The sequence below is a fragment of the Herpailurus yagouaroundi genome, unplaced genomic scaffold, assembly GCF_014898765.1.
Source record: "Herpailurus yagouaroundi ecotype Mexico unplaced genomic scaffold, PumYag 28, whole genome shotgun sequence".
NCBI lineage: Eukaryota > Metazoa > Chordata > Mammalia > Carnivora > Felidae > Herpailurus > Herpailurus yagouaroundi.
The window spans coordinates 94,987,636-95,013,793 of record NW_024412376.1 but is presented as its reverse complement, the minus strand read 5'-3'; the positions used below and the strand labels follow the sequence as shown (position 1 = coordinate 95,013,793).

The 26,158-nt window shown below is 38.2% G+C and overlaps 1 non-coding gene across 1 annotated transcript; it reads right to left on the bottom strand.

The window, feature by feature from the left end:
- Positions 1–24,228: 24,228 nt before the first annotated feature.
- On the bottom strand, positions 24,229–24,335 carry LOC121040163 (U6 spliceosomal RNA). The gene has a single exon (XR_005795154.1). It is a non-coding gene; the product is annotated as a U6 spliceosomal RNA (small nuclear RNA).
- Between the last annotated feature and the right edge of the window lie 1,823 nt (positions 24,336–26,158).

The following is a 26,158-nucleotide window of genomic DNA, read 5'->3' as shown; positions in this document are numbered from 1 at the left end:
GTCTAAAAAAGCCAAACTTGGAGTGTCTGGGTGGCTTAGTTGCTTAAGCATCTGACTCAGGTCATGATCTCACAGTTCATGAGATCAAGCCCTGCATCAGGCTCCACCCTGTCAGCACAGAGCCTGCTTGGGATTCTCTCTCTCTCTTTCTCTTTCTGCCTCTTCCCTCTGTGCTTTCTCTCTTTCAAAATAAATAAATTAAAAAAATAAATTAAAAAGCCAAACTCATAGAAACAGAGAGTAGAATGGTGGTTACCAGGGGATGAGAGTGGAGGATGGGGAGAGGTTGGTCAAAGAGTACAAACTTCCAGTTGGATGATGAACAAGTTCTGAGGATCTAATGTACAGCGTTGTGATTACAAATAAGAAAACTGTATTATATAATTGAAAGTTGTTAAGACACTAAATCTTACATGTCCTCACCACAAAAAAGAAGTGGTAATTATGTGCCAGGATGGAGGTATTAGCAAATGCTATGGTGGTAGCCATTTTGTAATATATAAACGTATCAAATCAATACCTTGTACACCTTAAGGTTACACAGTGCTATATGTCACTTATATCTCAATAAAGTTGACAAAAAAAGAATAAAGTCCAACTCTTTAGCAAAACATCTAAAGGATTTCGGGGGAGAAATCCTGTCACCCTTTCTAGTCTTGTCATCCACCATGACTCATACTCTGTGCAGCCCCATGCTGCACTCTGAAAGTGCCTGTCCTGCCTCCATTCCTTTGCGTGCTTAGCTAGCTCTACTAGTGCTCTTGTCTCTGCACCTACTGTATTGTGATGGTTCCCTTTCTAGTCTTTCTCCTGTACAACTCTTTACTGACAGGGATTTTGTCCTGTTCATTTGTCCAATTGCTAATCAGTAGGCATTTGTTGAACAGGCAAATGAAGGGCATATTTGATACAACTAGATATACTGAACTAGAATTTTATTTACTTCTTTGTTTCCAATGGTAATTACTTAAAAAAAAATTTTTTTTCAACGTTTTTATTTTTATTTTTGGGACAGAGAGAGAGACAGAGCATGAACGGGGGAGGGGCAGAGAGAGAGGGAGACACAGAATCGGAAACAGGCTCCAGGCTCTGAGCCATCAGCCCAGAGCCTGACGCGGGGCTCGAACTCACGGACCGCGAGATCGTGACCTGGCTGAAGTCGGACGCTTAACCGACTGCGCCACCCAGGCGCCCCTAATGGTAATTACTTTAAAGTACTTCCTGTGGGGGGCACCTGGGTGGCTCAGTTGGTTGAGCATCTCACTGTGGCTCAGGTCATTATCTCGCAATTCATGAGTTCAAGCCCCACATGGGGCTCTCTGCTGTCAGCACGGAGCCAGCTTCAGATCCTCTGTCCCCCTCTCTCTGCTCCTCCCGTGCTTCTCCTCTCTCTCTCTCTCTCTCTCAAAAAATTAATTAATTAAAAAAAGAAACTCTTTTTGTTTGTGTAAGAACTCCTGATAGGTCTAGGCTTTCAGTTAAACAGGCTCAAAACAGAAGTGTCATATTCATATTCATTCCAAGAGACATATTTGAATACTGGCTATATTTTAGCTAGCACACTATATTGCAACAGTTTTTTTGTTTGTTTCCCTTAGGTGTACAGTCTTGAAATTACTTCTATTAAACTTCTTCTGACCATCTATTTATCAAAGTCACTTTGAATTTTCTTTACTCAAAACATTAGTAATTCTTTTCAACTTAGTGTTTAACCACAAATCAAATAAGCATGCTTGCTATTCTACTATTTGAGTTCAAGTACACAAATATTAACTGACATTAGCAAAAGAATGACCTCAAGTTACTGCCCTTCAGTCCCTCTGCCAGAGTAATAGTAAGTCAGTGAGGATTATTGTGCTTTAATTTCTGATCTGTGGTGTTTCTACTTAATAATATCACCAATATTTTAAAAATTTTTTAAATGTTTATTTATTTTTGAGAGAGAGAAAGACAGAGCACGAGCAAAGGAGGGGCAGAGAGAGAGAGGGAGACACAGAATCTGAAGCAGGCTCCAGGCTCTGAGCTGTCAGTACAGAGCCCAACATGGGACTCTAACCCAGGAACTGCAAGATCATGACCTGAGCTGAAAAGTTCAGACACTTAACTGACTGAGTCACCCAGGCACCCCATTTTTATTATTTCTCAATAATGATCATGTAATTTCCCACCAAATTTAAACAGGAAGTTTTCTTTGCTAGGAGTTGCCAGTCTCTATTAGAAGATGATGCTTTTGATTTCAGATCAGGTTGTGATCTCATTGTCATGTTCCCACAGTCCTGAGATAAAGACTCACATGGGGCTCCACATGGGGCTCCAAGGTCAGGCTCCATGTCAGGCTCCGTGCATGTCTGGCTCTGCACTGGGCATGGAGCCTGCTTAAGATTCTCTCCCTCCCCCTTCCCTGCTTTCTCTCTCTCTCAAGTAAAAACAACAACAAAAAGAGATTCTTGTTCAGCAGATCCATGGCAGTATTTCAAAGTAAGTGTTTTCATCTTATTAAAATATAATGGGCTAGTATATATATTCATATATATATTATATATATGTACATATATACATATACGTATATATATATATATTTTAATGTTTATTTATTTATTTTGACAGGGTGCGGGGAGAGGGACAGAGGGAGAGAGAGAATCCCAAGCAGGCTCCGTGCTCAACATGGGGCCTCACTCAGGGCTGGATCCCATGACCATGAGATCAGGACATGAGCTGAAATCAAGAGTCAGACACTCAACTGACAGAGCCATCCAGGTGCCCCAGTATTTTTATTTTGTTTCTAGTTATTTTTTTTATTCATTAATATAACACCTATATTTTGGACATTGGATCTACAAGCAATTTATGGTTTGCTTCATGGTTCTATAAAATATTTATAAAGTAATAGACATAGTATACCTGACTCAGCAATATCATAAAAATAAATGTTTTTTTGTTTTGTTTTGTTTTTACTAGAGTGCTTGTTTTAATTTCCTAGTGCTGCTGTCATAAGGTACTAACTATATCCTGGGTGACTTAAATGACAGAAATGTATGTCTCACAGTTCTGGGGGCTGGAAGTCTAAGATCAAGGATGCAGGCTTTGTTCCTTCTGAGGGGTATGAAGGAGAACATGTTGTTGCCTTCACCAACGTTCCTTGGCTCATGGATGGCATTTCCCTGAGTCTTCATATCATCTTATCTTTGTACATATCTCTGTGTCCAATTTTTCTCTAATTGTTAAGTACACAGTCATATTGGATTACACCCCTAATGATTTCAACTTAACTTGATCATCTACAAGGACCCTATTTCTGAATAAGGTCAAATTCACAGGTACTGGGAGGGGGATTAGGACTTCAGCATATATCTTAAAATACATTTTAATGTTTATTTATTTTTGAGAGACAGAGCATGAGTCAGGGTGCAGCAGAGAGAGAGGGAGACACAGAATCCAAAGCAGGTTCCAGACTCTGAGCTGTCAGTACAGAGCCCAACGCGGGGCTTGAACTCGTGAACCATGAGATCATGACTTGAGCCGAAGTCAGACGCTTAACTGACTGAGCCACCCAGGTGCCCCTAAAAATACATTCTAAACATTGAGGTTTATAGAATGAATGAAGCATACCTTTCTGAAAATATGATCCCCAGTGTCCACTCCTATATTGTAAGTGATATGGTTTGGAAAACTTCAGTTATTCTTTCAGCATACCAACATATTCCTGGATTTTTTTAGTACCAAATTTCTGTTTAATAATAAGAACATGACATTTAAGGAGTGTAATTAATGTTTAAGGGTACATTTCACAACCATGCTACAATACTGTGGCATCATGTCATGTGGTTTGTTGAGTGAGTTTATTGGTAGACTATGCAGTTTCTTTTTTTTTTTTTAATAATATTTTTTTCAACGTTTATTTATTTTTGGGACAGAGAGAGACAGAGCATGAACGGGGGAGGGGCAGAGAGAGAGGGAGGAATCGGAAACAGGCTCCAGGCTCTGAGCCATCAGCCCAGAGCCTGACGTGGGGCTCGAACTCACGGACCGCGAGATCGTGACCTGGCTGAAGTCGGACGCTTAACCGACTGCGCCACCCAGGCGCCCCAACTATGCAGTTTCAAGTGTAAGGTAGAAAGTTATGCTCCTTGGAGTCCAACTGGTTTCGCTTTTCTCATGGTTACAGAGGGCTTACACTAACCAGCTGTCTTGAAATGTAGAGCATGGGAAGGGACGAGGAAAATTATAAAAAGGAGTACTGATGGTTCAGCACCAGCCAGTTATCGCTGCTGGAAGGAACAAACGTCTGTCTTTTCTACTTCTACCAATGCCATTTTACCTTCATGGAACTCTATCATAATGTTCTCATAGTATTCTGAAATAATATGGCTTCCGTGCTCCTAATTTACTATCTTAGAGTGATTTAAGTATTGGAAGGCTGATTCTTATCACCTTAAAATCAAAGAATCCTAGAATCCAGGAACTTTGAAATGAACCTTATGCATCAGTGGGCTCAAAGTTCCAACCCAGTGCACAGAACCTGCTATAGCACCCTGCAAATGTTATATTGTGCTACTTTAAAATATGAAGAAATAAACTATAACTGATATTTTATGATATAATATTAAATAGAAAATGCTAAGTATAATGACAAAAATATGATGACTTCCACTCAAGAATTTATGTTTATGCATGCCACTGTTAAAAAAATATATATATATGGCTTAGATGTATTCAGGTATTTGAATACAACACTGAGCAAGACAGACACCAACATGGTTCTCTCAAGCATTTATAGTCCCTCAGAGAATGAACATTTTATTTCAGTAAAATGTGGAAAGTTATAAATGGGGAAGTTAAGAGTGCAAGGAGCACATAACAGGACCCTTAAATTATTCTGGGATAAGACAAGGAAAGTTTCCATGATGAAATGTCAGTTATGTCAACGCTAATGAAAAGGAGTCAAGCATTGAGAGGAGGAGGAGAGAGGTTAACAAGCAAAAGCTGCAGTATGCACACAAAGACCTGGAAGTTGGAGAGAGCATGTTATTGATGATTCTTGCAAAGAATATAGCAAGTTATTCCATGTTATATTTATCTTACTTATTCAATCACACTGTGGCTAATAGCCATGAACAGAGATAGGTAGATACTGAATATTTTCTTTTCAATGAATTTAATTGTGAGCCATCATCTACTCCTTTCATTTTTTACAGCTTTCTCCCTCCATCATCTCAGTGAAATTTCTCAGTGACAGTGAGTGGTTCAAGGTCCCTCATTTCACATTTTATTGAAGCTTTTATTTATTTCTTGAGCATGATAAACGATGTCTATGTTTTATCTCATATAATTCTCATAACAACCTTGCCAGCCAGTACTATTATCTCCAACTTATAAATGGGAAAAATGAGCTTCAAACAAGTTAGTTAAATAATATGCCCAAGGTCACACATGGCCAGATGCCAAATCCTGCCTGTCTGCTTCCCTAGTCTATTCTCTTTCCACTCTGCTTTACTACCTATAAATTGCACAGTGGATCGTGAGAGGCCAGGTTCTGAACATGAATTACACTTTTTGAAATTGAAAGTCTCAGCCACAAGATTCCTCTTTTCTTTTTCTTTCTTCTTTAGAGAGAGAGAGAGCACATATGGGCTGGGGAGTGGGGCAGAAAGAGAGAGAGAGAGAGAGCGAGAGAGAGAGAATCCCAAGCAGGTTCCACACTTGGCATACCCTGGGGTCATGATCTGAGCCAAAAGCAAGAGTTGGACACTCCACCAACTGAGCCACTCAGGCATTCCAAGATTCCTCTTTTCTATTCCCCTCTCATTCCTTCCTGTGAATCTTCACTCCATTCTCCCATATATATCACTGCCTTGGAAAGACTCATCTCTCCTCTGAAGAAAGCTAGAAATTCTTTTTTCTCTTTAAAAAATTTTTTTTAAAAATGTTTATTTATTTTTGAAGGAGAGAGAGACAGAGCGTGGGCAGGGGAAGGGTAGAGAGAGGAATACACAGAATCTGAAGCAGGCTCCAGGTTCCAAGCTGTCAGCACAGAGCCCAACGTGGGGCCTGAACCCACAGCCATGAGATCATGACCTGAGCCAAAGTCAGACACCCAACTGACTAAGCCACCCAGGCGCCCTGAAACCTAGAAATTCTTTAAGCCCCAAAGTGCTTGATTTACCTGTTTTAATAATTGAAAATATACACCATCAGGAAATTTTTTCCTTTAGGTAAATTCATTCTTTCATGATCAGTTTAAATCAAATGTCTCATTAAGATAGTCAATGGCAGGGGAAGAACAGAGAGGAAAGGGAACTAATAATTCAGGCCCCCTTTGATAGGCCCTTTATGTTAGACTATGTTTGACCCTTTAAAAGTCAGTAGCTCGTTTCATCCTCAGCATATATGTAGGGTAGATATGATAATTCCCACCTAGCCAGTAAGCAAATGTTGGCACAGTTGCCTTAGTTGCAGAGCTGGGATTTGAACTCTGGTCTGTAAGTATCCAGTGCCCATAATTTTGGACTATGATACGCTGATCATTCATTACTTTCAAAGTTTTCATTGAGGGATTCTATGTGATAGCACTGAGACTATCAAGATGAGAATTGAACTCAGTATTTTACCTTTATTTTCCAACTGGGTCTGAATTGGTAATTGGTAATTTGTGGCATTAGTGCCTGGCACATAATGCAAACCTGAATAGTTGATACATGACATATTTATTTAATTTTCATCCTAGAATTTGGCCACTTGTCACCATGTCTATATGAAACTTCTATCCTTTAACTTTTCTCCTTAAATATACTGTTTGAACTTATTATTAATTTGCCCCCACTGGATGCAGTCATATATCTATATGCCCATGCAAGTCATTATGTGTGTGCCCTTAATCTTGATCCTTTCCTCTCCAGACTGTACACATCTGTTCTCCCAGCCCTTTGTGTTTGGCTAGAAGAAGGATCTTGAAGTGTATAGACCTGGTGGCATTCCCCAGCATCACAGTTGCTCGTGTTTGGGAATTGGACAGTTCCTACTCACGTAGAACTGCGCGTGCGTCTGTGGGAAGCCCTGTACTTAAGTTTTTCTTTGGTTTGTCTATTGGTTATCTTGCTGTCCCATAATTTAATTCTGAGTGGGTGGGAACTTGTCTATGTTCAGTATACTGTCTGCTTTCTCCCTATTTTATTTATTTTGTTTAATGTTCTCATCTCTGCACCACACCTTTCTAAAGTGATGTGCAAACTGGAGGTTTCAGGTAGAAAGTCTCAGGTATATCTAATCAAAGCCTTACACATGTAAAGACCCCAATATTCCTGATAGGCCATTGATATCCTCAGGCTTGTGACATTTGTTGGTCCCCAAATCTGCCATCCTTAACAATTAAGCATTTAGGCATCTTCAAAAACAGCCTATGTCTGTGTTGTAATCTGACTCCAGTTGGAGTATAATTTAGATGTAAATTTTCTGCATAGGACTAGTTATCTGGGACTACTTTATTCCATGTAAACCAAAAGAAAAATATGGGAAATCGGTGAATTGGTTAAAATTAAACACAAAATGGAGGCTGGACGTGAAAATTCTCTGGGTGACAAACCATTTAAGCTATGTAAGCAAAACTGTATCTAACGTATCTCATGAACACAAGTAATAGCTAACTTAGGTAATTTCTTGCAAATGCCTCTGACATCATAAAAGAAACTTGTCATCTTCCTAAAAATGCTGTAAGGTTATCACTTTTAATCAATCCCCTGCCATGTGGAAACCCCCATTGTAATAGCCAGTCGTTATAAAGGTTAAACAACTTCCTTATTTTCACTTCATAAGCCATCCTGTAACATTCCTGCAACCTGAACTTCCTATTAGTTTCAAATTTGAAAGCTCCCAATTCTAGAATGGTTCTTATATGCCCAATAAGCTCTTACAAAATACTATTTATTGATCTGGTGGTTTTAATTTTTTATTTCTGGATTTTTGACAGTATTATGGGTTCAACTGTGTCCCTCCAAAATTCATATGTTGAGGTCCTAATCCCTAGTACCTCAGAAGGTGACTATATTGGGAGATAGGATCTTTATAGAAGCCATTAGTTAAAATGAGGCTAAGTGGACCCTAGTCCAATATTAATAGTGTTTTTATAAGAAGAGGAATTAGGACAGAGACACATTCAGAGGGAAGGACCATGTGAAGACAGGGAGAAGATGGTCATCTACAGGATAAGGAAAGAGGTCTCAGGAGAAACCAAATCCTGCTGATACCTTGATCTCAGGCTCCTAACTTCCAGAATTGTGAGAAAATAAAACTCTATTGTTCAAGCCACCCAGTCTGTGGTCCTCTGTTATGGCAGCCCCAGCAAACTAACACAACTGGCTTTCAAATGTGGGCAGAGTGGTGTAAATTTTCAATTAGATCCACTCAATTTAGGTAATATAGTACAGTACCAAAAAAGAAATCCTCCAAAATAATCAATTTTGACAATATTGATTTATTTTTCCCGATAATATTAATTATACCTTACTATGGAATAAGCACTCAGGAATTGAGGGTGATGTCCCTTGTTCAGTTGATGGCAGTAAATGAAGTCTATGTGGCCTTATGCCACCATCTAACTAAAATAACATTTTTTTAAAGATTTTATTTTTAAGTGATTACTTAAACCCAGTGTGGGGCTAGAACTCACACCCTCAAAATCAAGGGCCGCATGCTCTACTGATTGAGCCAGCCATGTGCCCCTAAAAATTTAATTATTAACATGTAAAATTGATACAAGTACAGTTTTTTTCCTTCACAAGCCTATAAAGTTACATAAATGGGGCAATTTTAATTGTAAAATATATATTCAAAATAACGTTGGTAATTTGATTCTGTTATCTGAAAAATTATATTCTGGCAATACTTTCTTTTGGATATCAGATGCAAAAAGTATGGGGAAAGACTGTATAAGGAGGAAAAGAACAGGAAAAGCATTCACTAGATTTTAATCAAAACATTATTTGTTGAGTATTGCACTTTACTAGAATGAAAGATATGTATATGTTATAAAAACTAATTAAGACTGCTTTTGCTCACAAAAAGAAGCAGCTGGGTTTTAGCATTTGTGTGTATTCAAGATCAGTGTTCACTAGAAAAAGAAAATCCATGGCCATTTTAGAAAAAAATAAAAATGTAGCTTACTCATCAGTCATTAAAAACATTCTTTATGTGCACATGGAGCAGAAAGCTCATTAGGTTTATAATCCAGCCACTTCTAGTTCTTACAAAGCTTGATTTCTTGATTAGATGCAATTTTTGGTTGGATAGTTTAAACCTGAAATTAGAAATTTGTACAATAAAACGATTTGGTCTTACTGCCACCAGGCAGTATCACTTAGGGACTCGTAAACCAAGGAATTCTGGCTTCTGAAATTCTGGGATAGGATGATAGGATGATAGGATAGTGACCCAAAGAGCTCAGGTCTTCCTTTCACCCCCACATCTTTGCATTGATTTGAAATCTGATTCTAACCACTCTGAGAATCTGGGAAAAGGAAAGTCCTCATGACAGATTCACTGATAGCCCTAAAGGTGATTCCCTGGGCTGTAATCTTCCCTTTCCAAAACAAATCAGCAGGAATAGAGAAAGTAATGATTAAAAAAAATTTTTTTTCAACGTTTACTTATTTTTGGGACAGAGAGAGACAGAGCATGAACGGGGGAGGGGCAGAGAGAGAGGGAGACACAGACTCCAGGCTCTGAGCCATCAGCCCAGAGCCTGACGCGGGGCTCGAACTCACGGACCGTGAGATCGTGACCTGGTTGAAGTCGGCGCTTAACCGACTGCACCACCCAGGCGCCCCATAGAAAGTAATGATTTTAAAGGCTATCTGACTTGCAGCTGTTACGGCCTTTCTTAGCTGTCAGTAAAAAAACCCGTGATGTTCCACAAAAGATGAAAACTTCAAACTCCCCTTCCAAAAATGGTAGGACTTCAGAGTCTATTGCCAGGATCTAAAAAGAATTTCCACCATCCTTGAAGCAACACAAGGAAATTGAAAAACGAAAATAGTTGACAGACTATGTGCATCATGCTGTCAGAACCAGAATAATCCTTCTTAATTGAAAGCAGATATAAAGACCCCTCCCTCATCTTCTCTTCCTACCATGCTTCAAATATGCAGGCACTACCTTCTAAGGCAGCCAGATTGCAGGTTTCCCGATCTCCACCTACCTCTACTCCCTGAATCAATCAATATTCACCTGAGAATTGCAACTTCCTGAAAGCAGGATCTAGGAAGGAACCGAAGTGGCATTGTGGGATGTATAAATCCCACCACACCCCAAACTCCAGAACACTGCAAGGACAAAGATAAGAAGAGTCCTTGTGACAGTGCCCACTGAGGGTTGCATCTTTATGTACCTTCCAACTTTTCAAAGTATTTAGGGCTCTGGAAAGTGAGAGAAAGAGGATATACCATCTTACTCCTTTAGAGTTGCAGTACATGAAATCCTGCTGGTTACCAGAAATGAGTCTAGCTCAGGATTTCTCAGCCTCGGCACTGTTGGTATTTGGGGCAAGATAATTCTTTGGTGTGGGGTGCTGGCATGTGTAAGGTCAGCAACATCTCTGGATTTCTGAGATCTCTGGCTTCTACTTTTTTTTAAAAATTTATTTATTTGAGTAATCTCTACACCCAATATGGAGCTCAAACTCATGACCCTGAGGTCAAGAGTCAAATGCTCTTCTGACTGCTGGCTTTATTAGGTGTGAGTAGGACTCCTTCCCCCAAGTTATGACAACCAACAATATCTCCAGACAATGCTAACTGTCCCTTAAGGCAAAATCACTCTTGGTTGAGAACCTTTAGAAGAAGACAATCAAAGACATGATTAATTGAAGAAGAGATTGTTGGGCAGAAAAAAATGACCTAGGTATATGGGTCAAAATGGGTTACTGAGGTCCAGACAAAATCTATAATTACTAATATTTATCGAGAGATCATTGTATGCCAGATACTACTCTAAGTGTTTCATCACATTATCATTATCTCATTTAGCCTGGGACCACCCTATGAGGTAGGTACTATTATCGCCTCCATTTTACTATTGAAGAAATGAAGACACAGAAAGGTAAGGCAGGGGTCCACTTTTAAGTTGAATTGAATCAAATCTGATCCAATCCCCCACAACTGGACTCCAGAGTCCATTATCTAATCACTAAGCTGTAAACATGTATATATATATATACACACACATATATGTATATACATATATGTATATATATATACATGTGTATATATATATATATAAATTGCAGGGCACTTTTCCATTTTAGTCCTGTCTCTCCCCCTGATTTATCTGTATGCCATGATGGTTTCTTCCTGCAGGTGTAACCTCCAGGCAGGTAAAGAGTCTATTTTGTTTGTTTTTGTTTTTGTTTTTGTTTTTGTTTTAGTGTAGATAACTCTATTTTTTTCAATATATGAAATTTATTGTCAAATTGGTTTCCATACAACACCCAGTGCTCATCCCAAAAGGTGCCCTCCTCACTACCCATCATCCACCCTCCCACCCCCCATCAACCCTCAGTTTGTTCTCAGTTTTTAAGAGTCTCTTATGCTTTGGCTCTCTCCCACTCTAACCTCTTTTTTTTTTCCTTCCCCTCCTCCATGGGTTTCTGTTAAGTTTCTCAGGATCCACATAAGAGTGAAAACATGGTATCTGTCTTTCTCTGTATGGCTTATTTCACTTAGCATAACACTCTCCAGTTCCATCCCCATTGCTACAAAGGGCCATATTTCATTCTTTCTCATTGCCACTCAGTACTCCATTGTGTATATAAACCACAATTTCTTTATCCATTCATCAGTTGATGGACATTTAGGCTCTTTCTATAATTTGGCTATTGTTGAGAGTGCTGCTATAAACATTGGGGTACAAGTGCCCCTATGCATCAGTACTCCTGTATCCCCTGGGTAAATTCCTAGCAGTGCTATTGCTGGGTCATAGGGTAGGTCTATTTTTAATTTTCTGGGGAACCTCCACACTGTTTTTCAGAGCAGCTGCACCAGTTTGCATTCCCACCAACAGTGCAAGAGGGTTCCCGTTTCTCTGCATCCTCTCCAGCATCTATAGTCTCCTGATTTGTTCATTTTGGCCACTCTGACTGGCGTGAGGTGATATCTGAGTGTGGTTTTGGTTTGTATTTCCCTGATGAGGAGCGACATTGAGCATCTTTTCATGTGCCTGTTGGCCATCTGGATGTCTTCTTTAGAGAAGTGTCTATTCATGCTTTCTGCCCATTTCTTCACTGGGTTATTTGTTTTTCGGGTGTGGAGTTTGGTGAGCTTAAAGAGTCTATTTTGATCATGACAGAGTACAGTTGCAGCACCAGACCCAATAGCTGGGGCCTGGCACTCATCTTAATGCTTTAAGGCTAGAATTTGAAATGCAGTTGGCCCTTGAATAACATGGGTGAGAACTACACTCATCCACTTACACATGGATTTTTTTGGATAAATACAATACGGTACTGTAAATATATTTTTTCCTCCTTATGATTTTCTTAGTAACATTTTTATTTTTCTATGGCTTACATTATTATAAGAATATAGTATATAATATATGTAGAAAACATATATAATGTGTCTTAATCTATGTTTTTTTTCTTTCATTGCATTTTTCTTTTCTTTTTTTTTAAATATGAAATTTATTGTCAAATTGGTTTCCATGCAACACCTAGTGCTCATCCCAAAAGGTGCCTTCCTCAATACCCATCACCCACCCTCCCCACCCTCCCTTAATCTATGTTTATGTTATCGGTAGGTCTTCTGGTCAATAGTAAACTATTAGTATTTAAGTTTTGGGGGACTCAAAAGTTTTATGTGGATTTTTGGCTGTGTGGGGGATCGGTGCCCCTAACCTCATTGTTCAAAGGTCAGTTGTATCTAGGTTGAGCCACAGATTTACTCTGCTTATTCGCGTTGGCCACAGACATAGATTCTGCTGCTGCTTCTCCTTAAGTGTTTTGAATAACCTGAATCCCATCCACTTGTCTGAGACCTTGATCAATCTAGAAACACCACCCCAGGGCTTGTTTTCTATTCCCCATACTCCCTGGCAATATATGAGAATGTACTCTTAAGGCATTGCTTCCCTTGTGGGATTGACTTATCATAGGTAGAACTCTGACCTTCATCAAGCCTGAAATTATTATACCTCATGGGACACAGTGTTTGGGGTTAATACTGCCTTACCCTCAGGGACAAGCCCTATAATACAGCCAGTTCCTCTGGTTCTGGTCCCTCAGAGCCCAGACTTCCATCCACCTTCCCCCAGGCTTTCTCTTAAAGTTCGTGCATGACTTCTTGCCAGTCAAGGTAGTGACACGGTTAGTTTTCTTGTTTTGTTTCTGGTGTTTGTTTTAAAATATTATTTTGATCGTCTACAGAATTTATGTCACAAGCAAGGTGTATGATATAATGCCATTTGAGCAAAGCAGCTAAGTGATTTTACCTTTGCTAAGTGGCAAAGCCAGGACTTAAACCCAGATCATGAAACCATGGATCTTCAGGGTTCGAAAGACTTTTTAAAAGTCATCTAATCCAACGAAGTAAATGAAACTCGGATATATTCTGTAACATCTCTGCCGAGAAGTTAGCTAGCCTGTGTTTGAATCCCTTCCCTCCCAGGGCAGCTCAGTTTCCATCTCTGGCTATTCTGAGAGTCATTTGCTTAATCATTGTCACACTCTTTAATCATTCAACAAGTATTTTAGGGCCTGATATGTGCACCAGCAGGTACTATGTGGATTTTGAGGTAATTTCTGGAAGTAACTTCAATTAAAGATAGAAAGTGGAAAGTTCTACCAGAGGAGTACTGATAAAGTGCTATGGAAACTGTCAGACAGTTCTTCCTTCTATTGACCCCAAACCTACCTGTCTTACTGTGTAGCTTCCAAAATTCGGTCTTAATGCTATTCTTCCTAGCCATAAAGAAACACGTTATTCCATTTCATTACAGCTAGTGTGACATTCTTTAGCTGTTTCTCATAAACTGTTTTTCAGATTACTTTTTTCTTCTGATTACACCTCTCTGAACCCATTTCAGCTTCTCCTACGTTGCTCTGCAGGGAGATCCCTGTCTCTGAACAGTACTCCATATGGACTAGTTAGAAGAGAAGAAAGGTAGACTAACTTTTTCTCATTCTAGATAACTGTCATTATAGGGCACATAAAAAACTACATTTGCTTCTAAGTTACCATGCTCATCACACTGTTGTCTCAAAGTGATCCTACTACTCACTAAAACCCACAATGCCAGACATTTGGAAGATAGTGTTGTGACTAGGGTCCCACTCTCTCTTTTTTTAAAGTTTTTTTTTTTGTTTGTTTGTTTATATATAGAGAGAGACAGTGCAAGTAGGGGAGGGACAGAGAGAGAGAGAGGGAGAGAGAGAGAATCTGAGGTGGGCTCCAACTCAGGAACTGTGACAAGGTAATGACCTGAGCTGAAGTCGGATGCTTAACCAACTGAGCCACCTAGGCAGGTACCCCTAGGATCCCACTCTTTTTTTTTAGTGTTTGTTTTCTTTTTTTTTTATTAAAAAAAATTTTTTTTTCAACATTTATTTATTTTTGGGACAGAGAGAGACAGAGCATGAACGGGGGAGGGGCAGAGAGAGAGGGAGACACAGAATTTGAAACAGGCTCCAGGCTCCGAGCCATCAGCCCAGAGCCTGACGTGGGGCTCGAACTCACGGACCGTGAGATCGTGACCTGGCTGAAGTCGGACGCTTAACTGACTGCGCCACCCAGGCGCCCCTAGTGTTTGTTTTGTTATTGAGAATGAGAAAGCATGAGCAGGACAGGGTCAGAGAGAGAGGGAGACACAGAATCTGAAGCAGGCTCCAGGCTCCAACCTGTCAGCACAGAGCCTGATGCCAGGCTTGAACTCACGAACTGTGAGATTATGATCTGAGCTGAAGTCGGATGCTTATCCAGGCATCTCTGTAGGATCCCACTCTTAATCATCTTATCCTGTCAGATTATAAAAAATTGCTCATATGACAGACCACTTACTACTTAAAGTTAATTAATTATTATATTTAATTGTGATAAGATATATATAAAATTTACCACCTTGGCCATTTTAAAATGTACAGTTCAGTAGCAGTAAATATATTCACATTGTTGTGCAACCATCACCACTACTCATCTTTAGAACTTTTCATCTTCCCAAATTGAACTCCTATTTCCATTAAATACTAACTCCCCATTTCCCTCTGGCAATGACCATTCCACTTTCTGTCTCCATGAATTTGATCACTATAGGTACCTTATGTAATGGAATCATGTAATATTTGTCTTTTCTGTGACTGTCTTATTTTACTTAGCATGTGTTCAAAGTTCATCCATGTTATAGCATGTGTCAGAATTTCCTTCATTTTTTAAAAAGTTTATTTATTTATTTTGAGAGAGAGAGCGTAGAAGGGGCAGAGAGAGGGCGAGAGAGAGAGAATCCCAAGCAGGCTCTGCACCGTCAGCAAAGACCCTGACACGGGGCTTGAACTCACAAACCTTGGATCATGACCCAAGCCAAAGTCAGATACTTAACCGACTGAGCCACCCAGGTGCTCCAGAATTTCCTTCATTTTAAAGGCTGAATCATATTCCATTGTACGTATGTATCACATTCTGTTTATCCATTCATCCATTGATGGACACTTGGGTTACTTCTACCTTTTGGCCATTATAAATAGAGCTGCCATGAACATGGTGGAAAAGAATCTTTTTGAGACCTTCGTTTCAAAGGGCGTATTATTTTGGGTCTTTTGTACCCAGAAGTGGAATTGCTGGATCATATGGAATTAATAATTATTTTTAATGCTTTGAGAATATTTTTTAAAATGTTTTGCTTGGCTATCCCTAGAGATTTTTTTTTTATTTTTGTTTCAGATCTCAGACAAGATATAAAATGTCAGGTCTGGATAAATTTAACTCAGTTTGAAGTCTCTCTGATCAAATTTGATTTTCAATGATAGCTGGTACCAATTTTTGAAAAGTCTTTATTGGAATAGTAAGGACACTAGATGCCAATTACCTGTTGAAAAGTATTGAAGTCTAGATACCTTTTGGCAGAACACCAGTGAAGATCCTTTTGTGCAGGATTTCCTGAAGAGGAAATTATTCATTGTGTGAAAACACAATGAATAATCTGTATTCTAGTAGAGTTGGGACATACAAATAGCATGCCAATGTGATTATGCTAAACACAATGTTGCCCTCAGAGTTTAAAAGCTGAATACTTATTTGGTCTCAATGTCATTTGAGGGCTCCTCTTTAGCCTGTCTAATCTGACAAGCATCAACAGCTGACACAAAGGTGATGTCACTTGCTCCCTTGTTTGCTCCCCACGTCTACTAAAAGCCAGGAGTGCTAGGCTCCCGTGACTTTAAGAGTCCATTCTCTAAAACAATAGAATTAAAGAACTTCAGAGAATAATAAAGAGCCCGCCTCTACATTGAAGTTCTTATGACTTTTTCTTTCTCCTTCCCGAAATACCAATTTACAGCATCAGACATTCTTTATATCAGTTACTCTATAAAAAAAATTCCCTTGCTTTACATAAGGCTCATTTATGTAGAAGCCATTAACTTGTCACTGTCACTTTATGCATACATTTGAAACGTGAATCTTTTAGCTGTGTACATCCCAAATCCATTTAATATTTCATTTACATTTACTGAATCCCCTTGTATAAATGATGAATTGTCAGGATGTCACGGAATTGTCATCAAACCCAATTCCGTTAGTATTCATCGTGTCAGCCAGTGTGCTATGTACTGTGTATATACTGGTAAGTAACGTTTAAATACAGACACTCCCTCAAGGATCTTATACTCCTGATTTACATTCTAAAACCTATATTCTTTCAATCTGCTTCACCTTAGTAAAAGGGCATTGCCATCTAACCAACTGTCCCAGCCAGAAATCTAGGACTTTTCTTTGGTTTTCCCTCTCTCAACTGCCCACTCTCCCTCCCTTCTTTGCTTCCTCCAAAATAGATTTGGCGACATCTACGTCTCTTCATCTCTACTGCCATTCTCTGAACTGAAGCCACTACTGTTTATAGCCTGGATTACTGTAATAGCCTTGATAACTTCCTAACTGGTCTTTCTAGCACTGCTATTGCTCCCTTTCTATCCCTTACCATCTATCCAGGAACCAGTGATCTGCTTAAAACCCCCCAGTGGATTTTCATTGCACTTACAATAGAATTAGAACCCCTGTAATACTCTGCATGGTATGTCCCTGACTTTTTTCTCCAAGCTTCTCTCCTGCCCACTCTCCGCTCTGCCCACTCTGCTCCTGCCACACTGGCAAGCTGGCAATCCTTTCAGTGCCTTGACGATGACAAGCTCTTCTCAGCCTCAGAACTTTGACACATGCTGTTCCCTCTGCTGGGGATGCTCTTTCCCTGCCTGACAACTCCTCACATCCTTAAGAATTAAGCTTAAATGTTTCCTCTTCAGGGAAGGATTCCCTGAAAATGCTGGATAGGTCTCTCCATCAATGTGTGTGTGTGTGTGTGTGTGTGTGTGTGTGTGTGTGTGTGTGTGTGTTTTACCTCAAGACTTCTGCTGTTTTTTAGAGTATTTTTTAAAATTTATTTGTAAAAGCCTTTGTCATATATGGTATAGATACTTTCCCAGTAAGATGCTGCCTTTTAACTTTTTTTCAGGTTTAATTTTTCTTTTTCTTTATTTTTTTTACTGTCACCTTATTTATTTTTTAAATTTACATCCAAGTTAGTTAGGACATAGTGCAACAATGATTTCAGGAGTAGATTCCTTAATGCCCCTTACCCATTTAGCCCGTCTCCCCTCCCACAACCTCTCCAGTAACCCTCTGTTTGTTCTCCATTTCTCCATATTTAAGAGTCTCTTATGTTTTTGTCCCCCTCCCTATTTTTTATTATGTTTGCTTCCCTTCCCTTATGTTCATCTGTTTTGTATCTTAAAGTCCTCATATGAGTGAAGTCATATGATATTTGTCTTTCTCTGACTGACTAATTTCGCTTAGCATAATACTCTCTAGTTCCGTCCACGTAATTGCAAATGGCCAGATTTCATTCTTTTTGATTGCCGAGTAATACTCCATTGTGTGTGTGTGTGTGTGTGTGTGTGTGTGTGTGTGTGTGTGTGTATATATATATATATATATATATACCACATCTTCTTTATCCATTCATCCATTGATGGACATTTGGGCTCTTTCCATACTTTGGCTATTGTTGATAGTGCTGCTATAAACATGCGGGGGCATGTGTCCCTTCAAAACAGCACACCTGTATCCCGTGGATAAATGCCTAGTAGTACAATTGTGGGTCGTTGGGTAGTTCTATTTTTAATTTTTTGAGGAATCAGGTTTAATTTTCTGCTTTAAGTTTCAAGTAATAAAGCCCATTAATCTTTTCCATTTTGTTTTATGGTACCATGCCTAGAGTCCTTCTCCTCCACAAAATTTTGTAAGTAATCACTTATTTATTTTTTCTGAAACTTCTGTTGTTACTTCTTAAACTTCTCTGGAATTTGTTTTGTGTATGGTGTAAAGGAGGAATTTATCTTTTTTCCCTCAAGTTGTTGGCCATGGCAATTTCTTGTTTCCTCCAAGGAGAAGAGTTTGTTATGGATTGGTAACGTTAAAGGACATGAATTGGGTCATGCTTTCTCAGAGTAGAGTCTTCTGGTAGAGGCACATATAATATTGTAGTGGGCATTAGAACAGGAGGATCTAAGATTTGGATTTGAGTGGTAGGGCAGAAATGGAGGAAACAGGTCACTATTTTGCCAAGCTAATGAGCTTAGGCAAAGGCACTTGTTCACCAAGTTTTAGACTATTCTCTAAAGTTCTGCATTGAAGTCTGGTATTAAAGCCTTATCCAGTAACAAGTGTGTTTGTTTGTTGCTTTTTTTTTTTTTTAACAAAGTGTTTATTTTTTTTTAATGTTTATTTATTTTTGAGAGAGAGAGAGAGAGAGGTAGAGAGGGACAGAGAGAGAGAGAGATAGAGGATCCCAAGCAGACTCCATGCTGTTAGTGCAGAGCTACACATGGGTTTCGAACCTAAACCGTGAGATCGTGACCTGAGCCAAAACCAAGAGTCAGATGCTCAACTGACTGAGCCACCAAGGTGCCCCCAAAATGTTTATTTTCATTTGCTTCTTCCTCTGTGTATATATTTCCCTTGTAGACCTTTAAGGGAAGAGGTTAACATAGACTAAGGTTCAGATATTTCTGATCAAAGATCATGTTAATTACATCTTTCCATTTTCAACTCCAATTATACATTTGTTTCTAAGAGTATATTTTATTACATTATCTTCAATCAAATGCACATTTACAGGGGTGCTACATATATATGTTAATTTTTTTTTTTTTTTTTTTGCATTGGAACAAAAGATATATCTAGAATGGCAAAGGAATAGGGAGAGAGGCTGAGGTCAAAAAAGCCAGGTAGGGAAATATTGAAGTAATCCAGCATTACAGATAGGGACCAAAACTGGGGTTGAGGAAGAGCGATATAGAGTGTGGTAGGCTGAATAATAGTCCCCAAAGATGTCTGCATCCTAATCTCTGGAACCTGTGAATATGTTCTCTTACATTGTCAGAGGGACTTTGCAGATGTGATTAAGGGTCTTGATTGAGATGGAGAGATTATCCTGGATTATCCAGGTGTGCCTACTATAATCACAAGGATTTTGTAAGAAGGAGGCAGGAGGGTCAAAGTTAGGAGAAGGTGATGCTAGTTTGGAAGTAGAGATTGGAGTGATGCCACCATGAACTAAGGAATGTGGGCAGCTTCTAGAAGCTGGAAGAGGTAAGGAACACATTTTCCTCTGGAGCTTCCAGATGTAATCAGCCTTGACAACACCTTGATTTTTATCTCCATAAGACTCACTTAGGACTTCTGGCCTCCAAAAGCATAAAAGAATAGATTTTGTTTTGTTTTGTTTTAAGCCATCAAGTTTATGTTAATTTGTTAGAGCAACAATAGGAAATTAATACATAGAGGAAAAGATGAATAGAGGAAAGCCATTGTATGGTGGAAAATGATAGTATTTGATGATTGACCAAGTGAAGGGAGAAAAATTAAGGATCAAAGTAATTCTAAGATTCTGAATCTAGATTATGAAGGCAATGGAAGGAGAATTAGTTTCTGGGGGAAAGAGGAGTTCAATTTTATATATTTTGCTTGGGTTCTAGGGAAGGCATCCCAAATCAACTTTATCTTATATGAGGCTTTGATTTGGGGATTTCATGAAGGTGTGTTTAGGAAGCAAAATGCAGCTCCCTCATTGCACAATGAGGTTTATATCATTTAGATCAGTTATATCAGTTAGAGATGAAGTCATCTCATTTAAAATTCCCTTCTAGAGAGAATAGTTAAATATTAAGCCTTACTGCATTTTAGGACAAATGAGCTTATTTGGTTCTTAGATTTGGTAAGCAGATTAAGGCAAAGGTTCACAATAAACAGGAAGAGAAGTAAAAGCTCCATAGGGTCAATAAATACTCTTGGAATGGTCTGCATAATTATGTGAGTATATATGCACCATTTCAGATTCTTGAAAGGATAGAAAATCAAAACGAAAGTTAAGAATCGTGTGCTAATGGCGTGGGGTACCAGAAGATGGAGGAGGAAGGGCAAAGGCGAAGGGGAAGAGAAAGGGCAACACACAGAAACTCCACAGTCATTCTTTTGCTGTAGCTTGGTACTGCTAATTCCTGCTCCTCTTTTCCTGAACTAGACCCATTTCAGGGCTTTTTGTGTTTCTAGAACCAGTTTGCAAAGAGGCTGAAGAGTTTGTTCTGTTGAATTATTTTATTTGCTGACAATGTATTCTTTAAAAAATTCTGTTTTGGTGTTTTACCAAATATTTCATCTATATTTCTCAAAGGACTTTTCTAAATATTACAAATCTACTGTCTCCACAAAGTGAATATTAAAATAACTTAATAAATCATTATCATTGGCAATCTCTTCAAAGAATAGATGAGGCATAGAAATCTTAGGGAGCTTCTTCTTTCTTTTTTAAGATTTTATTTTTAAGTAATCCCTACACCCACCATGGAAGTTGAACTCACAACCCGGAGACCGAGAGTCACATGCTCCACCAACTGAGCCAGCCAGGCACCCCATTAGAAAGCTTAATTAACGCAACTATTTGTTTTTCAGTGATATAAATCATTGAGTTGCTTAGTTGATCTCTGAAGTAAAATGTTTCTGTGATTAAATTTGATGTCAGTCCCGTAGGCTAAGAGGTCCTTCTCAATATAGCTTAGATTCAGCATAACGAAGCCCACTGAATGCTTTAGAGGCTGACCTAGAGTCAGAATCTCTTCCCTAAACAATTTATTTAGGTAACTGGTTTTCCACTTCTGTATGGACCAAAACTAACAGTTTCCATTTTATTTTACATGTAATGTTGACTTTTTAAAAAATAAAAATGATTAATGTCAAGATTTCCTTTTAAAATACTATAAAGGAATGGACTAAGTTTGTACTTGATGGAGTTTCCTATGGGTATGATTGATTTTCTTGGGTCATCTACATAGACATGAAATTTCACTTTAACATTCAAAGTCTTACTTTGTGGGATAAATAAAATAAATTTAAATATTTTCCTGCTTCTACTGTTATAGTAATTCATAAAGGGTACTTGCTGTGCTGTAAGATCAAGGAAAATATAATGATTTGTCTTTGAAATGACTAGAATTTCAAGGTCAAGTTTTGTATAAGTGCCATCTTATATAATTTACATGCTTTCCGAGTGAAACTAATATGGAATTATGGTTTTACAGATACTATAACAAAATATCAGGTGGCGAGAGGCACTTTGTAAAACAGATTTGGCTTGCCTACATTTGTTTACAAAGGGATATCAATGCTTGTTGGAAAGATGTAGCCCAGGGAATATACTCCCCATATATCTTGACTAAGAATAGACTATGTCAATTTGGAAATGTCATTCTTTTTGATTGAGTTGACACTTTGGGAAGAACACACACGGAGCTCTCAGAGAAAGGGAACTGTAGGCTCAGATGCCAGATCAGTCAGTCAGTCCTGGCAATCAACCTAGTCACAGATGCCACAGCTAGACTGCATTAAAAGCCTATTTTGGATGCTTTTTGTAGCAGTGTACTTACCTCTGTACCACAAACCGGTGGCTAAAATAACAGAAATGTATTATCTCACAGTTCTGGAGACTGAAGTCCCAAACCAAGGTGTTAGCAGTTTGGTTTCTTCTTCTCTGAGGGAGAATCTACTCTCTTTGCTTCTCTCCTCGCTTCTGCTGGTTACTTGGAATTCCTTGGTTGGTAGAGACATGTCACTCCAATGCCTATTTTCTCATAGCAGTTTCCCCTATGTCTCTGTGTGTTCACATGGCCTTCTAATAAGGACATCAGTTATTGGATTTAGGGCCCTCCTAATCCTCATGTTATGACCTATGACCTCATTTTAATGAAAGTAATTACATCTGTAAAAACCCTATTCCAAGTAATTCACATTCTGAATTTCCAGGTAGACATGGATTTTGGAGGAAATTATGTAATTCACTATGCTATCCAAGCCATTTACCCTCAGAAACATCAGTACAATTCATCAGAACATAACGCTAACAAGGCCCAGGGTAAAGGCTGGGTAGGTTGTTTTAACTGGTTCTAAGCTGGTAGCTGTACATCCACCTTGAAATTTTATCTAGTTAGTCAAAAAGAGAACCAGGCAAGAACTTGGATAGAATAGTACTAATCCACTTCTAAAGGCTACAGAAGAACTCAAAGTACGTGCCTCTCTAATAGTTGGTCAGTAAGGTCATTTTCTTCTATAAAGCCTGGGACGCACTGGTATACATAATAAGGTGATTGATGGCAAAGGTGATTGGACCACAATGGATATTACAAGTCATGACACTACATTTTCTTTTTGAGAAATGGGCAATAAAATACCTTCTCTGGCTACCATTCTATTGATGGACAACATAAATTCTGACACTTTATCTTCTTTTCATTTTGCTCTGGAACTTGGTGAACCATCAACTGATTGTTATTGGTATGTGCGTGTGTGTGAATAAGAATATGATTAACAACAAAAAAAATATGATTAACAAGAGTTTGAGTTTGTAAAGGACTTCCTTCCTGGAACCTTTTATTTTTGGCAGGTATGTGGGAAAATTGGGGAGTCACATGATATCAAACAATTTCAGCAAAGGACCAACAACCCTAATCATACATTTTTATGCATTTAGTTATTTTTTTGATATGAATATTTAGAAACATCTTACCTAAGCTAATTTTCAGATGTGTGCCACTTGGCTTTTTACTTTACTAGAATTTTTAAAAATTTTATTTTTAATTGTTTATACCCCACATATTCTAGTTGAGATATAAGATGACTTATAAAATTAATACAGTAAAAAAGATAAAATGAAAACCAAACCAAAGCAACCCCATTATTGGTAAGGGGGTTGGACAAAGGCTACTTAGATATTGTGTGTATGTTTAGCTGGTGCCATCTTTTGTCAGGGAGTATTGGCAATATAATATAAAGCCTTGCGAGTTTGCATTCTGCCTGACCTAGCAATTATTCTTTTTTTTAAACTTATTTAATTTTTTTAAATGTTTATTTATTTTTGAGAGATAGGGAGAGACAGAGGGCAAGATGGGCAGAGAGAGAGAGAGAGCGAGAGAGAGAGAGAGAGAGAGAGAGAGAGAGAGAGACAGAGAGAGAATCCAAAGCAGGCTGCAGGCTCCTAGCTGTCAGCACAGAACCCGATGTGGGGCTCAAACTCATGAACCATGAGATCATGACCTGAGCTAAAGTTGGTTGTTTAATCAACTGAGCCACCCAGGCACCTGGCAATTATTCTCTTAGGAATTTATCTTAAGGAAAGAATCAAGGGTGAGGGCAAATATTTAGTTATATTCACTGTGTGTAACTATGTTACACTATTGTTTATAATGGCAAAGAATGGAAAATAAACACAAAGCGAGAAATTGGTTAAAGTATATTCATTTTGTAGATAAATATAATTTACATGAAATTTAAAATGATGTTTTAGAATAGTATTTAATTTTATTGAAGATGTTAAATATATTGTATAAAATGATCCACTTTTAGAAATGCATATATATGCAACAGAAAAGGATAAACAAAATAGTAAGAACTAAAAATGGTGGTGAATGGACTGATCTTTCCTTCTTATTTTTTAAAATATGGAAGCTTCATGAATCTGTGTGTCATACTTGCCCAGGGGCCATGTTAATCTTATCTGTATCGTTCCAATTTTAGTATCTGTGCTGCCCAAGCGAGCACTGGACTGATCGTTTTTATTTTCTTCTTTTTTCTTATACGTATTTTATACATCTTACATAGTGAATATCTATTACATTTATGAAGAGAAAAACAAGTTTGTTATTTTCTTTAAGTAGGTGGGAAAATAAATGAGTACATGAGGAAAATGACAGAGGAAAGTTAAAATGAACCTTGAAATGAGGTTACTTCTCAAAATGCACACAGTAAGATTCTCTACAGATGGGACATACATTTTGTTCCAGGCTTTCAAAAGCCAATGGAAAGAGGGAAACAGAATTAGCTGTAATATCTATAAGATACTATGGTGTCTTAAGTATCTATAAGGTGAGAACAACTTGTTGGTCAACCATTTAAAAGTAAATATAATGGCTGATTTTACTGGGCTTTTACTTTCACCTACGTGTAGGATGAAAACAAAATACTGAAGACCGATGGAAAGTTAAATACCAGTTATCAGTTTCCCTTTATATAAAGGGTAGCCATAAAGTTTAGAAATACAAACAATACTATTTTATTTTTTTACAGATTTATATTAAGGTATATTATGTTATATATCAACTTTACAGATAGAACCCCTCTGATTCCTTGTTTCTTCTGGAGTATGCTAAAGGTGTAGGTTTATTTAGTAAAAATGAGAGAAGTCAACCAAGATAACACATTGAAGATGCTTCTGCTAGGATGGAGAAAAATTGCAATAAGAACTATGTATTGCTACAAGAGAAAATACATTTAAAACATATCAGGTAATGTCTGTGTCATCAAACATGTCACGTGTTGTCATGGTAAAGCAAGAAACCATTTATTATGCATATTCACTTTGTTTCCAGAATTTATGGTCAAGTTATAAAGCTGCATAACATTGTTATATGTGTGCGCCTTTGAAATTCCATAGGATCACTTTAGTTTTTCTAGGATATAATAAAACTCCTTAAATTTAATTTGACCCAGATTTAATTTTTAACTTCAAAGAAAAAGGGTTTTTCATTTTGATGAAGTTATTTTATTTTGATTTGACACAAGTAAACTTCTAGAGAATTTGTTTTTTGCATCTAGAAAGGTAAAACAGTTACCTCATTTTTCACAGTTAAAACATTTATACACTATGCAGTCACACAGGAACCGACATTTGCCGTATTGCTCCAAGGACCTGTTTAGTCAGTGTAGTCATAGTGGTAGACTGGATGCTACTTCCAAGGGTACAAATTTTGGGACCTTTTGAAAAGAGAAATCTTCATGAAAGATGTTACTTCCTAAAGACTTTATTGCATCTTCAGGAACAAACCAAAGTTCACCCTAAAGGCTTTCTTAGGAAATGCTCAACCATTCCATCTTTTTAACATTAATTAATATTAACCTATATGATACTACTGAGTTTCTTAAGTTTAAAGTAAGATGGTTGTGCTTTATCCAAACGGCTTGATTTTTATTTTTTTTATTTTTTATGCTTATTTCTTTTTGAGAGAGAAAGAGACAGAGTGTGAGCAGGGGCGGGGCAGAGAGAGACGGAGACACAATCTGAAGCAGGCTCCAGGCTCTGGGCTGTCAGCACAGAGCCCAAGTTGGGGCTCAAACTCACGAACTGTGAGATCATTACTGGAGCCAAAGTCGGATGCTTAACTGACTGAGCCACCCAGGTGCCCCCAAATGGCTTGATTTTTAAAAATGCAAAATTAATTTATGAATAGTTTCAAGAAACACGGGGGGATAGTCATAGTCGCTGTGAGCTCTTTGTAGTCAGGAATAATGCTTCTTATCCAGCAATACATATAGAAGACACTGAGTAAATATTTCATAATTATTTGATGGATGGCTATATTGATTTA